Here is a 17,859-nt window from a genome sequence, read left to right on the forward strand (position 1 = left end):
TTTATCTATTTTGACATGGTCTGTGCTTTATCCTTGATGTGCTTGGGTGAAAGGGAAAAGCGTCGCACTGCCCTTTACAAGAAAGCTATGTCACTTACATTCCCTTTTCATGGTATGCTATTATATAGTTGTATGTACATGTGTGATAGTTTGTTTATGCAGTTGTAGGTACCGAGCATCGACACCACCTGAACCTTTAGGTTTGAGTGTGCTCTATAACCCAATGATAAAGTGGAAATTGGAGTTATCGGTCAAACCCTTGTCGTGCCATCGTTCCTATGGGAACAAGACCCTTGTCAGGTACCCTTATTCTTTGTTTGTCGGTCATGTTAATGTTGGTCCTATTGGTATTTCGAGTTTTTAGTCTCAGTCCCTTGCTCATGTTTTAGTGTAATGTTTTACTTTAAAAAAAGTATTAATATTAATATTTTTAAAGGTAATTAAATATTAATGATTAATTATTTAATATAATTGAAAGATTGTGTATTAATATATTTACTTACCTTAGTCAAGTGATTAACCTAAACTATTGTTCAAAAAATAATTTATTAAAAAGGGATTTTAAATATTTTTGCGAAAAAAATTAATTTTATATGTAAATAGTACTTGAATATTTTTTATTAATGATTTAATTAATAAAATTCAAATTGTGCAAGAATTTAATTAAATTTATTTTTATCCTTGTTGTAAATGACTAATTAATTTCGGAATTATGGCATTTAACTTGGCATTGGATTGTGCTCAAAGAAATTAATTTTTAAAAGTAATTTATTTTTAATTGATTTCTATTATTTTTGCATGAAGGGAGTTACAAAAGAAATGAATGAATTTTACTAATTTGGAATTCTCACATGCATTGGGGAGTTACATTTGAGAAATTATTATAAGCTTCTTTTTGGAGAGGAATATGAGAGGCTCTTGCACTGAAGAAATTTGGGGTAGGGGGGTGTTGTGTGCATGTTTTTCCTGGTAATGGCTTTTAAAAGAAAAAAGGGGAAAAATAATTGTTTTGTGGTGAATTTTGGAGAGAAGATGGAATGCAGGATTTTAGGGTTTTTGGGGAAATGAATTTTGGTTTTTTTTTTTTGTGTGTTGTTGGGAACTAGAGCTGAGGCTTCACCTGCAAGTTATACCAGAATTGGGATTTAAGGTAGGGGTTTTTATATTCCCTTTGTATTGTTGATATGAAGATTAGATTAGTTGAAATCCTCTATCCATTATTCATATCTGAAAAACTTTATTTTTTTTAATATTTTGGTATTGCGTGGGTTTTGATGGGTTATCTAGTTTTCAGATATTTAATCTTTATGGGTTCCCTATTTATCAGAAGATTATTGCTAGTGGATTGTTTGTATTTGAGAATTTCCTAGATTCATGATTCAATCATGAGACTTTGGTTGTTTTTAACTATTGAATTGTGTTACTCTTTTGTTGGAATATATATGCCTTCAATTGGGGTTTTGTCAATTTGTTTCGTAAATGAATCTTGTAGCAATAAAAAAAAAGATTTAATTTTTATTATGAGAATGTTGGGGAAAACTTTTTTAATTTCATATCTTTTATTTTACTCTTTGAGTAATGTTCAAAAAATTTATATATAAATCTTTTTTGTTAAAAAATAAATTGTGTGGGTTGCGTGGGGCTTCACCCACACCGTGGGAGACTACGGCTATGGGGAGCACCCACACTGTGAGAAGCACCCACGATAGTGGGAAGCTCCACCCACAGTCTATGGGTTCCTCCACGGTTGTGAGGAGATATCTACCCACATCGTGGGGGTTCCCACGGCTATGGGGAGCGTCACCAACAATATGTGGGTTCCTCCACGGCTGTGGAGGTGTTAAATCCACAAGCCATCGAATGTATTTATTGTTGTTTGTCAAAAAAAAATATTTAATACAGTTTTTTATTTATTAAAAAATAAAGTTTTGTAAATATTATTGATGTAGAGGTATGGTTCCAACAACTTGAAAATGCTCCAAGTTGCTCACTTGCTCAGCTGGCAACTCAATCCCTTTCAAAAGAGGTTTTCCCAACCAGACCTCACACCTCAACAAGCAACAAATCAATGTCTCATTTCAATTTTTTTCATCCCCATAACCCCCCACTGAGATATTTTACAAAGGCTATCAACTTTGGTTTGTCAACCCCACAAGCAAAGTGCTCAAAAGTTGCTCAAATGGCTCACACCCCTCCAAAATGGTTCTACAAGTCCACAAAGACTCAAATAAAGTTTATTAGGATAAAAAAACCTCCAATGATGGTAAACAACCCTCAGATTGGGTTGATCGTCTCAAAGGGGCCAAAGTGCAAAATGGTTATTCTAACCAACTAGCCCTCAAAAGTGACTTTTTGGTTTCTCTCCCAAAAAATACAAAGGACCAAGAAATTTTATTTTATATTCACCATTAAAAAACTAGGAAAACACTTTTTTATGAAAGGGTTTGATCTGGAACCTCCTACAAATACTATTTCTAGTAAACCCTCAACTAGGCTAAATGGGGCTAAATGAGCACTTTAACAAAGGAACTACCCTTCCAATTGGAATTTTCTCAAGGGAATAAATTGGAAAACCTTGGGGAACTCAAAACATCACCAAATCCAAAGTTACAAATCTTGGTTTGCATCAAATAAAAAATTATGGGAAATGTCAAAGTCTTCTTCACCACCGTATGCCAGTCACATGGGGATGTCTGGCTTCAAACTTGAAGAAAATATTCTCCAAACACATTCTCCTGGTCTGAAAACTCTTTAATATCATATTAAAATCCCAAATCTTCCACCCAACCAAGTTTTAGACTTTTTCCATAATTAAATTGGAAGAAAAGGGAAAGAAAAGGTGAAACCCTTGGTTTATACCCTTTCATGGGCTGTTTTGGACTGTTACACAATAACTTTCTCAAAAATCCACCTAAAAAGCTTTGTTTTGACTCAAAAGAAAGGCATTTCACCCCTCTAACTCCCCATGAAATAATTTTTTAGTTTGGAGGTCGTGAAATTCCGTACCAACCGAAAGAACAACAAATTTGCAGGAAAATGCAATATTTTTTTATTGCTTCAAAATGTCAAATTACAAATGCCCACACACAACAACCTCAAAAGAGTTTTTTGAGGCATTATATATCCATCTCAACATTTTCCAACTAAAACAAAGTGGTTGTGAATGTTGGGAACTGATTTTAACAACTTTTCAAAAAGTTGTTCACCAAGTTGGCACATTTTGTCAATTTTTGACAATTTTGCAATTTGCCAACAAATTAACTTCAAACATAGACCTAGGAGCCTAAACATATTATCTTGGACCTAAATAGACCAAAATACACATAACTCACTAAATCTACACATCCCAATTCCCTTTGACCATAGTTGACCATAGGGTTTATGATGCACCCTAGGCCACTAGGTCTTACAAAATGGACTATTAGGACTTTATTTTCAAAAGAAAACATGAACATAGGATTCTTAGATCCTTTACCACACCTTGAAACCAAACATGAAATAATGAAAGATGAAATGATGAATTCTTAGGCTTGTGCCTCTGCACCATACTCCCGGGGTGGGCTGATCTCATTTCCACATGAGATAAGTTGGTCCAATGAAGTACCATGCTTCAGAATTTCTGCCTCATCCATCCATACTACCTCTTCTATAGGGTGTCCCACCCATTTCACAATATATTGTTTGTATTCTTTATTTATAGTCTTCTTGATAACCCTTTCATCAATGATCTTTTCGGGCTTCTTTGGTGCATGAGGAGGTATATTAGCAATGTCCTCTTGAATCTCCTTCACATGAAAGTTTGTATCTGTAGCAACATGCCCTTTATAGGGTGTTAAATCACATACATTAAAGATAGGAGAAATACCAAGGTTAGAGGGAAGAGATATCTCATAGGCATTCAACCCATGTTTCTTCAAAACCTTGCAAGGACCCACTTTCTTCATGAGTAACTTTGTATGCTTCCCCTTTGGTAATCTTTCTTTCCTCGGGTACACCCACACCATATCACCAATTTGAATTGGTACATCCCTCCTCTTCTTATCAGCAAGTTCCTTGTACTTTTGTGAACTCTTTTGGAGGGCTAGCCTTACTTGATCATGCACTTCCTTCAAGCTATCAGCAAATTGTTCACCATGAGCACTTGTTTGCCATCATGTGGAAGGTCTCTCAACTCCAACATGCCTCTTGGATTCTGCTGATACACAATCTGAAATGGACTCCTTCCTGTACTCCTATTCACATAATCGTTGAATGCAAATTCAACTTGTGGAAGTACAACATCCCACTTCTCTCCATATTGCTTTGTCAAGCATCTCAATAGGTTTCCCAAGGACCTATTCACAACTTCAGTTTGCCCATCTATTTGTGGATGGTAGGTTGAACTAAAGTTCAAGTTTGTTCCCAACCTCTTCCATAAGGTTCTCCAAAAATGGCCAATGAATTTCACATCCCAATCAGACACAATTGTTAGAGGAAGCCCATGTATCCTTACAATCTTTTTGAAAAACAAATTTGCTACATAGGTTGCATCACTTGTACTCTTACATGGCAAGAAATGTGTCATCTTGTTGAACCTATCTACAACAACAAAGATGCTATCAAAGCCTTTTTGAGTCCTAGGCAATCCCATTACAAAATCCATACTACAACTTTCCCAAGGCCTTGTAGGTATGGGTAATGGTTGATACAAACCTGCATTAGTGGAAGTGCCTTCGGCTTTCTGACAAATAGTGCATGTTTCAACAGATTTCCTCACATCACTTTGCATCTTAGGCCAAAAATAATGTCTTCTTACCTACTCAAGGGTTTTATCCAACCCAAAATGTCCACTCATGCTTCCACAATGCTTTTCTTTCACAATATTCTCCCTCATTGAACACCTAGGAATGCATAGTTGATGTCCTTTGAAATATAAACCATCTTGGATCAAGTAATCAGCATATTCAACATGGTATTCAGAAAAATCTAAACAAACTTTATAAATTTCATGAAAGTCTTCATCACCTTCATACATACCTTTCAAGGAGTCAATCCCAACACTTTGCAACTTCACCTCTTGCACTGTCAAGGATCTTCTACTCAAGGCATATGCCACCTTGTTCGCAACTCCCTTTTTGTGTTTTATTGTAAAGATATATGCTTGGATAGATTCTACCCATTTCATATGCTTGTGACTCAACTTCTCCTAGCTATTCAAGAAGCTAAGTGCTTGATTGTCAGTAAAAACAACAAATTCTTTTGGAAGGAGATAATGCCTCCACTTTTTCAAGGCTTGAACTAAGGCATACATTTCCAAATCATATGAGGAATACTTCCTCTTTGCCTCATTGAGTTTCTCACTAAAAAATGCAATGGGCCTACCATCTTGGTTCAAAACATCCCCTATAGCAATATTAGATGCATCACACTCAATTGTAAAAACCTTTTGGAAATCTAGAAAAGCAAGTACAGGTTGCTTTGCTACCTTTTGTTTGAGACTTTGAAAAGCTTCCTTGGCCTCCTTGGTCCATACAAACTTGCACTTCTGCCCCTCTTTGATTTTTTCTAGGATAGGTACACAAACTTGGCTAAAACCTCTTATAAACTTCTTGTAAAAGGAAGCCAAGCCATGGAAGCTTATAAATTCAGTCATTGAGCTTGGAGAAGTCCAATTCAAGATGCTCTCCACCTTCTCAGGATCCATCTTGATGCTTCCACCTGAAACTATGAAACCAAGATACACCAATTCTTCCTACATAAAAAGACACTTGTCCACATTGATTAGGAGCTTTTCTTCCTGCAATCTCTTAAGGACCAAATTCAAATGTTGCATATGTTCATCTCTATTCTTACTATAAATAAGAATATCATCCAAGTAAAAAATAACAAATTTACTAAGGAAAGGTTTTAGAACTTCATTCATGAGTCTCATGAATGTACTAGGTGCATTGGACAAGCCAAATGGCATCACTCTCCACTCATAAAGGCCTTCATTAGTCTTAAAGGTTGTCTTCCATTCATGTCCAGCCCTTATTATGATTTGATGGTACCCACTCTTCAAATCCACCTTTGAATACCACCTTGCACCCCCTAGATGATCCAACAAGTCCTCAATCCTAGGCATATGGAACCTATACCTGATAGTGATCTTGTTAATGGCCCTTCAGTCTATACATAACCTCCATGTACCTTCTTTCTTAGGTGCTAGCATGGCTAGAACAACACATGGACTCATACTTTAAGAAATCAAACCCTTATCTAAGAGTTCCTGGATTTGTCTTGCCATTTCCTCATTTTGTTGGGGTGTTAACTTATATGCAGCCTTATTTGGGAGTATAGCCCCTGGGATTATATCGATATTATGGCTAATCTCTCTTATTGGAGGTAGGGTATCATGCAATTCTTTGGTTACAATGTCCTTATAGGTCTCAAGCAAATCTGCCACCTCTTTTGGTCCTACCCTCCTAGGTTCTTCCTTTTTCTTGTGCACCTTTCTCTCTTCCTATTTTGGAAATACCACCAAAGCATAACAAGGAGTATCCTCCTTCTTCAAACATTCTAAAAACTCTTTCTCTCCTACAAACAAAAACTTAGAGTCTTTTTCTTCTTCACCATTATCAGGGAGGGGTAGTAGTGTTACCTTCTCACCTTTGTACCAGATGGTGTATGTGTTCTTCTCACCATCATGTTTTGACTTCATGTCATATTGCCATGGCCTTCCAAGTAGAAAATGTCATGCATCCATGGGTACAATATCACAAAGTACCTTGCCCTTGTACTTGCCAATACAAAACTCCACCCATGCTTGTTCTTCAATGATGGTTTGTTGCCCCTTTGTAAGCCATGATACCTTGTAGGGTCTTGGATGCTTAATCCTCTTCAATTTCAGTTTCTCTATTGCCTCAATGAACAACAAATTATCAGTAGAACCTAAATCAATCACCACAATACATACTTTGTCACCACTTCTACAAGTAGTTCTAAAAAGTGCCTTCCTTTGGGGTGGCTCTGGTGGACTAGGTGCTTTGATCAATGTCCTTCTCATCATCATGATCTCTCCTTGTTCAGGCTGCACAAAGGATCCATGAGAGTGAACACTATGTGTGTCCTCATCTCTCACCAAATTTTCTATCCTTTCACCTTATTTGTTTGCCTTCTCTGGACATTTGGATGCAACATGCCCCATTTGATGACACCTATAGCATTTTGTGTCTTCTAGGCCTCTTCCACCACCTCTTCCTCTAAAGTTTCCTCTCTTTCCTCTAAAAGATCCTCTAGAACTACCTTCCCCTTGTCCATTCCCTTGACTTGATTCACCAAGGTCTTTGGAACCTTGTCCTCTTCCTTGAGACATATTTCTACCCCTATTTCCAAAGTCTTTTTGCCCTCTCCCTCTTCCACCTTGATCACTATTCCTCTTGAGTTTTTCTTCAACCTTAAAAGCAAGTTGAAAACATATTTGGACTATGGGAAGGATGCTTAGATTGAGTTCATCTTGAATGGTAACTCTCAACCCTTGCAAGTATCTTGCAAGCTTCACACGTTCAGGCTCCACTACATTGGGCTTCGTCACCAATTTATGGAACTCTTGAGTATAATTTGAGACACTCATCTCCTTTTGTCTTAAACTCAATCTCCTCTTATGAAGTTGGACTTCATAATCATCAGGAACATATGCATTCCTAATCAATGCAACCATCTTCTTCTAAGTGGTCACTGGATTCTTCTTCTCCTTCACCCTATCATCTTGAGTGAAATTCCACCATGTAAGGGTTGATCCCTTCAACTTGGACTTAGCAATCTTAACTCTCTGAATTTTAGGTATGTCTTCACATTCAAAGAAGCTTGTGAGGGAATCAACCCAATCCACAGCAGCATCTGGATTCAAGTTTCCATCATAGGAAAGTAGGTCCAACCTAACATCCATGGTCCTTCTCTCCATGGCCTTCAAGATCTTCACAGTAGTCTCTGATCAACAAGCACTTCTTCTTCATCACTCTACCCAAGGGGTTCCTCATCACTCCCCTCTTGAACAACATTAGAGTTTCCACCACTTTTCTTATGAAGTTCCCCATTAAGTCTATCAACCTCCTTCTGCAAGGAATCAATCTTGTGAACCAAGTTTTGATCCTTCAAAAACTTCACCATCTGTGCATTAGTCATCCTTGAGGACAACTCACCCTCTTCTTCTTCCCCTGGCATGGTTAAACTGAAACAATCCTTCTCCTAAGGATCACACTTTCTCTGATACCAATTGATGTAGAGGTATGGTTCCAACAACTTGAAAATGCTCCAAGTTGCTCACTTGCTCAACTGGCAACTCAATCCCTTTCAAAAGAGATTTTCCCAACCAGACCTCACACCTTAACAAGAAACAAATCAATGTCTCATTTCAATTTTTTTCATCCCCATAATCCCCCACTGAGACATTTTACAAAGGCTATCAACTTTGGTTTGTCAACCCCACAGGCAAAGTGCTCAAAAGTTGCTCAAATGGCTCACACCCCTCCAAAATGGTTCTACAAGTCCACAAAGACTCAAATAAATTTTATTAGGATCCAAAAACCTCCAATGATGGTAAACAACCCTTAGATTTGGTTGATCAAGTCTCAAAGGGGTCAAAGTGCAAAATGGCTATTCTAGCCAACTAGCCCTCAATAGTGACTTTTTGGTTTCTCTCCCAAAAAATACAAAGGACCAAGAAATTTTATTTTATATTCACCATTAAAAAACTAGGAAAGCACTATTTGCAAAAGGGTTTGATCTAGAACCTCCAAAAAATACCATTTCTAGTACACCCTCAACTAGGCTAAATGGGGCTAAATGAGCACTTTAACAAAGGAACTACCCTTCCAATTGGAAATTTATCAAGGGAAGAAATTGGAACAGCTTGGGGAACTCAAAAAATCACCAAATCCAAAGTTAAAAGTCTTGGTTTGCATCTGATAAAAAATTATGGGGAAATGTCAAAGTCTTCTTCACCACCGTATGTCAGTCACATGGGGATGCTTGGCTTCAAACTTGAAAAAAATATTCTACAACCACATTCTCTTGGTCTGAAACCTCTTGAATATCATATTAAACTCCCAAATCTTCCATCCAACCAAGTTTTAGACTTTTTCCATGATTAAATTGGAAGAAAAGAGAAAGAAAAGGTGAAACCCTTGGTTTATGCCCTTTCATTGGCTGTTTTGGACTGTTACGCAATAACTCGCTCAAAACTCCATCTCAGAAGATTTGGTCAGACTCAACAGAAATTTATTTCACCCCTCTAACTCCCCATTAAATAATTTTTTAGTTTGGAGGTCATTAAATTTCGTACCAACCGAAACAACAACAAATTTACAGGAAAATGCAGTATTTTTTTATTGCTTCAAAATGTCAAATTACAAATGCCCACACACAACAACCTCAAAAGAGATTTTTGAGGCATTATATAGCCATATCAACATGTTCCAACCGAAACAAAGTGGTTGTGAAGGTTGGGAACTGATTTTAACAACTTTTCAAAAAGTTCACCAAGTTGGCACATTTTGTCAATTTTTGACAATTTTGCAATTTGCCAACAAATTAACTTCAAACATAGACCTAGGAGCCTAAACATATTATCTTGGACCTAAATATACCAAAATACACTTAACTCGCTAAATCTACATATCCCAAGTCCCTTTGACCATAGTTGACCATAGGGTCTATAATGCACCCTAGGCCACTAGGTCTTACAAAATGGACTATTAGGACTTTATTTTCAAAACAAAACATGAACATAGGATTCTCGGATCCTTTACAACACCTTGAAACCAAAACATGAAATAATGAAAGAGGAAATGATGAATTCTTAGGCTTGTGCCCCTGCACCAATTATGTTTGGTTATATAATCAACTTATTATCGTATAAATGTAAATGCATTAGTATATGTATAATTATGAGACAAATATTTATATATTCATTATTTGGAAATTGTAGCTTATTTTGATAAGATTGAATAAAGGATTAAATTAGATGTTTTAGTTTAATAGATTTGAGTATAGTGATTAGTTTGCAAAATATATATAGGCATGAATATTTTTAAAATATAGACTTATTTGGAAATTAGATATATTCTTGAGAAAGTAAATGTATTTAGGTTTATACATATGTTGTTTCTAATTATTAACTAATCATGTGGTTAAGTTCTGCTTAGGATTATTTATATGTATAAGCTCTCATATGAATTCGGGTGATCTTCATTTAATTTGCAATTGATCAAATATAATGAAAGCAAATTTGTAGGAATGGATTACAATGTTTATGAAATAATATAATGTCAGTAAATTGAGCTAATGGATTAATGGAATCAATGTTGATTTGGAACTATTTGATGTATAAGTGTTATTATGGTCTCTTTGATAGATTTGAATGAACTCTTTTGTATTTGGCATAATGAGACTTTGCTTTTTCTTTTGGAACTTGTCTTTCATTGTGAGGATACTCGGATGTGTGGTTTTACGTGTTTGATTTCCAGAGGCCAAGGAAGGGAGTTTATGGAGTCTTTAATGTATAGTCTTGCTTCTCTTTTGATGACAACTATTCAAGTCTTGTATGTTTATGATGTTGTATGATGTTTCCTAGCCTACCTTGGTTACTTCATGTATGTTATCTTGTTGTAGCAAGTGAGTCAAGCCTTGCTATGGTAATTTGGTTTTACCATCTTGTCATTCCTGGTTTTATTTTAATGTGTTGTTTGGATTCTTAGGTGCAATTCAAGGGGAATTGGCTTTCATTGGGGGTCAGGACCCAAAGTGATTTCTAGGGTAACTCAATGAGAGTTTTGTAAACAAGTGAAAATACTAAATAATGAATTGGGAAGGGTAGCTAGATAACATTAATAAAGATAAAATTGTTGTCTCTCTTACACTCAGGTACTTGTTTAGGTCCGAGGTAAGTAGAGAAGCCTGGAATGGCGTCCACCAATCTTGTCCCTTTAAAAGGTTGGTGTGGTCCACTAGTGTTTGTATGGGGTCCAGGGGTCGGGAGAGGTCACCAGGGTAACCCAGGAAGGGGGCCGAGACCTAGTGAAGACTCACTCATGACAACCTAGTGATGACAATTCCCTATTAAAAACCTAGTGGTAACTTATGTTATTTATCCTTCCTTGGATTGCTCGGGCCTCTGGAAGTTGGTTGTTTTACCGTTGAGTTCCTGTGATTTTGGCCTTGTGAATCTCTTGTGATAGTAGCCTTGTGAGTCTCTTGATAAAGTAGTCTTGTGAGCCTCATGAGAATCATTTGTATCTTCTTGTTTTTCCTTCCATCACTTGGATCTAACTGATACCTCCTAGCACAGGGGTGGACCTGACGGTACCACATAATTGGGTGGAGTGCTATTCGCATCCATTGGGTTTTGGTTCATCCTGCTTCAATTTCGTGATGGCTCGTGGTAAGATTGAAGACTATCATTATGTACCAGATTTATGTTTTCACTCCATTATTGTACTCGTGGAGATTTTATCCTTATGGATACCCTATGATGTAACCGATGATCATATGTATTTTCTCATGGCAATGTAATATGTATCATGATCCTTGTAAGACAATGATATCATATTTTAAGAGATTTGTTATGTCTTAGTTTGTATGGTAATTGTTATCCTTGAGTAACATCGTTGTGGGATCTCTAGGACTTTTTCTAGCTAGTATTTGTACATCTTTTCCCTATCATGATGTTCCTAGTAACTTAATGTTATTGTATGGTTCATCTTTTAAATATATGAAAAAAATGTTCGCATCTTCATTGGCTATTTGTTTATGTCCTCTGGGCCTCATAGCGAGGCGTTACAATTTTTGTGAAATATTTATCTTTGTAAGAATGGTGAATGCAATGGTCAGTTCAATTATAGAGATTTTATATTTTTTCTTCTAATCTCCATCATACTTTGTGATGAGAGTGAGACTCAATTAGAAAATTTAGTTTTGTTTTGTCATTATTTGAAAATTTACAATAGTAATAATCCATTGAAACTTTCTAGTTAAAAGTTATACCTTTCAACTGCTTTCTGGTTAAAAGCACACTTGGAATTTATTCATTGTATATCTTCAAAAGGTAGTTGTTCCTTGTAAAAAAAGTAGAGAGTAGGCATAGAAGGTCATCATACCTATCTCAACTATTTGGTAGGATTGTTACATGTTTGGGTATTATAATATAGAGTTGGGTAGCAAAATTTGTCAACAAACACCTAGCATTTGTAAGAGTTCCTGAGTAGGAATTTGAGGTTTGTTAATGCTTTCTTGGACCATGTAGTCGGTCCTTGTTTCTAGTTGCAATGACAGTTGGTGAGGGCATCGTGGTGATCTCTTGTTGGTTGCACCTAGTGGCCAATATTCACTTAATCATGCACCCTCTAGATGTAAGAGTTTTTGTGTTGTGGCTTATACTTGTAGAGAGTTGACAAGTCATTTTTGTGTGTTTGGTGTGTTTGAAGGATCAAGTACTGGGAGTACCTTGTCCTTGGCTTGTGCTGGCTTCCATGAGTAAGCCTATTTCTAGTTAGGGGGGACATAAAACCCTTCTTGTTTGTAGCTTGTTGATGTATTGATCTCAACATGTGGTGTAACTATGTATCCAGGGATGTATAGGTTTTGATTGTGTTTTTCCCTTGAGTGATTATTCTATGATATGTTTGTATGTGTATTTGGTGTCTTTATGACTAATGGTGTGTATGGACCACTTGCATATTCAAGATGATGATCTCTCAACTTGTCTACATGGGGGCTTCACTTAGTGAACCCGGGTTATATCAAGTGCGTTCATGGCATACTAAAGAATCCCCCTATTTTCAAAAAATATTGCTCCAAACTCCTTTTTTGTCACCCCCTCCCAATACATAGCCTGAATTAAAAACCCCCTATTTTCACTAGATATTGTATCTTTTCATAGCTCGAATTAAAAACCCCCCTATTTTCACCGATATGCAATATATTGTACCCTCATTTTTTGGATATTAAATCCCCAAATATGAACGGACATGATATAAATATTGCCTAGCTAGTGAAGCCCCCATGCATGTCTATGAGTAAAAAAATAATCATTGTGTCCTTTTTGAAGGACCTACACCCTTTCTTCAATGTTTGAATATTTACTTTTCATGTTAGGTAAGAATGTCTAAATACTTTGAAATGCATGTTCATGTAATTTTTGCACTTATTAAAATTTGAGAATATAATGGTGAAATTACCACACCTATACTAGTTCCAAACAACCTTGACAAGAATGTCTTAATGTATTACATGTTGACAAGTTGAATACTCTTTTGTTAGACCTTTTTCATAACCTCATACCTAATCATCCCTATTTATCTCTATTTCACCCCATTTACAATAATTTTCTGCAAATTCATTACTTACCTTGAAATCAACGCTTTATTATCTGTTCAAATCATTCATAAGGGGTGGACTAATTTAGGCCAATTCAAAAGAGCATGCAAATACCCCAAAGTTCAAGTCATGAAATTCAAATTATAACTAACTCACTCTCTTTTGCTAGTTGTAATTTCTCCTAGCACATTTTGTGCAACATGTTATTGTGTAATGATAAAGACATTCATTATACACTTAAACAAAGACAATGCAAGTTTGCAATAGTATAGTTAAAGGACACTTCAAACCTAAAATAAAATAAAGAAATAAAGTTTACATCATCATATAATTTGTTTTCATATCTTATAATATCTTCAATATTTTTCATCACTTATCCATCAAAATGTTTTGACCTAAAAGAACTCATTCACAAATTATATTGGAAAAATCTGCAATATCTCTAGACACTACCTTGATTTCTCGCATATCCAAATATGTAAGATAAATAGATTATTAGACAACATTTTTAATCAAATCATTTCCACATGTCCCAAATCAAATCCTCAAAGCTAAGACCCTGAGGCCAATTTTTTTAGATACAAATGAATAGAGAAAAAATGCATCTTTTTAGATGGGCAAAAGTTTTTCTCTAACATCAAGGAAAGCATGGCACGAAGTTCGTCTGTAACAATGTGATCTGACATTTGATAAGAAGAGAGAGATATTTCTTGTGCTAATTACTGGTTTATAAGCTGCTCAATTCTGTTATTTTCTGTATTGATTGAATTAATGTTCAGTTTGAGTTTTGAAGAATTTAATATTTTTTTATCGTTTTTAATCAAGGTAAGCGAGAATTTTAGAAGGATTCAGATTCTTGCAAAGAAAGAAAAGTTAAGTATCAAATATAGTAAGATACTTATGCCCATTTTGGAATCAGAGATCAATGACTTGTGAACTCATGATTAGTGGATGAATAGTATACTATTTCATGCTATGGACAAGCTTTCCCTATTGTGGATTTAACACAAGTTCTTTTCATCATCATGAGAACTGCCACAACACAAATTGTCATATTTCACCTTCCCTTGTTCGGGTAAAAGTCTACTCAATAATACTGTGCTCAAATATTCCCTAATGAATGGATTGTTTAATGAAGGATCCAATGTGGGTCCAACATGCCCACTAAATTGACAGTTAGCTTGCTTGTGGGTCCAACATGCCCACTAAATAGCAAGTAATAGCAAGTATATAGTAGTTAGAGGTGATTTCTTGCTATTTCAGGAATGGCCCATTAGATTGGACATTGAAGTGATTTTAGAGTAAACAAAGTAGGATAGAGTAGGGGAAAGGAGTCTTACATTGCTTTGTTTCTTCTTTGGAATCAACACACCCTTGAAGTTGAAGTCATTGTCATTATCTACTATATTTGAAGACTTAGACAACTAGGAGCTAGTATATAGGGGAAGGGTATAGCCTCTCGACTTCAAGTTTAGCTTTCAAGAGAGCTACTTTTGCTTCCAAGCAAGTGAAGGAAGCTCTTTTATGAATGGATGTTTCTATTTTAGAAATAGATATATATGTTATAGAATAACTATTTTATAAGGATCGTCAATGTCTTTTAAAAAGATTTTATGTTTAAAAAAAATAGAATTTTGCATGATTATATAGATAGAATTTAGTTTTTTTTAATTGAAACAAAATTTCATTATATTAATCATTAATATATCATATTTCTTGTAATAATGGGAAACAATAGTTCTATTGGAATGAAAAGTGTGTAAAAAAGTTTGGGGGAAGAAATGGAATCAATTCAAGAAAGAGCTTAGCAAAAGAAGGTTTGATAGGTACTCATGAAGATGAAGGTTCTTTTTCACCCCCAAATGACATGTGAATCGAATTTTTCAATGTTCAAGCATGAAAATGCGTTTTTGAATCAAATGAAATGTTTGATAAAAATAAAATTGAACATGATATTCAAAATGAAAACATTGATAATGTTAATTGATATGATTACAAAAATTAAAATCAAAACCAAAACCAAAATTAACATGAAATAGAGAATTATTGAGAAATTTAGTGTGAATTACTACAATAATAATTTCTAGAAGCGCATGTAAATATGAAATTTATTTTTTAAAACAAAGATTACTATCTCATTAAAATCGTATGATTATCAAATAAAATATAAGAAATAAATCAATAGAACATATTAGACTATATATTAACAAAGAGAAACACTTTCAAGGAAAAAACACCAGATGAGAAAGAGGATAGGTATGAATCTTCAAAGGGGAGATACATCCACACACTAAGACCCTTCACTTTGATATCACTCTAACAACACCCATGTGCCTATGAACAATCTCATCACAAAACTACTATATCATGTCTTCAATTTAGAAAGAAATGGAAAATGAATTTCCCAAAATAATGCACCATCAAACCATGGTAAAATGAAGAAACTCCCACATCCAAAATGAAAGGGCTCTTTTAAGAATTGTAAATGTAACTTTAAATGGGTCATGAATAGAAAAAATAACCTCATACTATTGATAGATGGTATCTTTGACTTTCATAATTGCCCATATCCCAAGGTGGGTGTCCAAAATCATCACCCAACTCATATGGGACCCATTATTCAAGATGATCCACTACTCAATTCTTATATCCAAGTTTAGATATTTGCTAAAAATAGCTCTGTAATCGTCACTACCAACTCCACCTCCTTCATGAATGCATATAACAAATAATACCAAGATTCTCAAGGAATCTAAAATATAAATTAATTTCTAATTACACTATATGCATCCAATGATTTTGTCCAAGTGTGTGGAGACACATGAATAATACATAGGATTTCAAGGCAAATAGAACCTTAATACTAAAATTCTACCACTAGACATTATACATCATAAATACATCCATAGATAATATAAATACAACTATCAAATTGTATCAAGGCCCATTACCTTTCTACACCAAGCGAACTTATCTAATGGCATTGGCTTCATTAATTGTTTCCTACAAATTTTAGTCTAAATCCTTTTCCAAAATTTTGGTTCACCTTGATGCCTTATATAATCAACCTTAAATAAACCATGATGGAAAGGACCTTCAAAATCTTCAAGGTTCACAAAATTTTCTTTGGATTTCTCGCTAGTTAACCATTTTGATTTTATTCAAACCTTATCAAAAATTTAATAAGTTATCAAACTCAATGAAACCCTAACAATTTCTTCTTTGAAACCTTAACAATATTTTCCCTAGTTCCCAAACTTCCCTACTCCTTGATAAGTATTTTTGTTCTTTCTACTTTTCACTTCTTTAAAAAGGTCTAAAACTTCTCAAAGTTTTGGAGATTATAAAGGTTTTTGGACCTTCAAAATTACCAACAAAGTTTTCTTTTAGCTCATTTTTTTTACTAAAGGTTGCAAATTTTCTAGTGTTCATAGGTTCCTGAGTTCACAAAATCAATGAAATTATAACAAAGGCTTCAAGTTGATGATAAGATTCAAAAGAGAAGCTATAGAAAGGATGATTTAGTGAGTTCAAAGTTTCTTGAAATCGGTGACAAAATTTTAAAAATAAAATAAAATTTTAAATGGTTGCTAAAAGAAATAGATTTTGTAACTCCAAATAGACCATTGACACTCCAAAAATATTTGAAGCCTTCTTGATCATTAATAGGCTTTGGTGTGGCTAAAAAACATTGGTAAATTTCAAACCTTAAGTTATATAAGTAACCCTTAGGCTCATTTCTTACTGATACACTTTAAAATAATAGATGAGATCTATCACATGATTTAGAATACATTATTGCCACTAGTTCTCCACAAATTCTTTACTTCAGTCTAAGTTTGCACTATTTGGTAGAGAAAACACTTTCCATATTATTTCAAATCTATTGTGTTTTCTTTCCATTTCGAAACCCTTCCACCTACTCATAGTATGATTTTAAGTTTTTCACAAACTACATCCAACACATCTACTTCATCAATCTAATAAAACTCCTTTCTCTTGTTACCTAAGAAAATATACTTAAACATTTAGCCTATCTCATTTTCAAAAAATGAAATCTAACTATCAAAGGTATGAACATGCAGCCATTTTATATAATATTTTTCCCAAAGTTAGACATAGTAATTTAGGCAATCTGAATTGGAAGAATCTTGTGATTGAATGACAGTTTGCTAAGAGCAAGACAAACTAAGGATAGGATGACACTAAGTTGTACGATGTGCAAGCCCCTAAGCATAGGATCCTATCAATTTATACAAAATATTTAAATATACACGTATACAAACAAAACAAAAGGTTTCAAGTCAACTAGATGAAGAGACATCGATGTAAAGGTTGTCTCAAGCACTAGTATCATTCTCATAATGTTATTGCAAAAGCACAACTAAACTTCTAAAAATGGATAAGACCATACATCGATCAATGAGACAAGGGTCTGTGGAAAGCCAACTAGAAATATGTTAGGGGTCCATGGAGAAGGTATTAATTTCATTAGCCAACAAGATGTGTTATATTGGGTGATCCTTG

Source organism: Cryptomeria japonica, chromosome 6 (assembly GCF_030272615.1).
Source record: "Cryptomeria japonica chromosome 6, Sugi_1.0, whole genome shotgun sequence".
Taxonomy (NCBI): domain Eukaryota; kingdom Viridiplantae; phylum Streptophyta; class Pinopsida; order Cupressales; family Cupressaceae; genus Cryptomeria; species Cryptomeria japonica.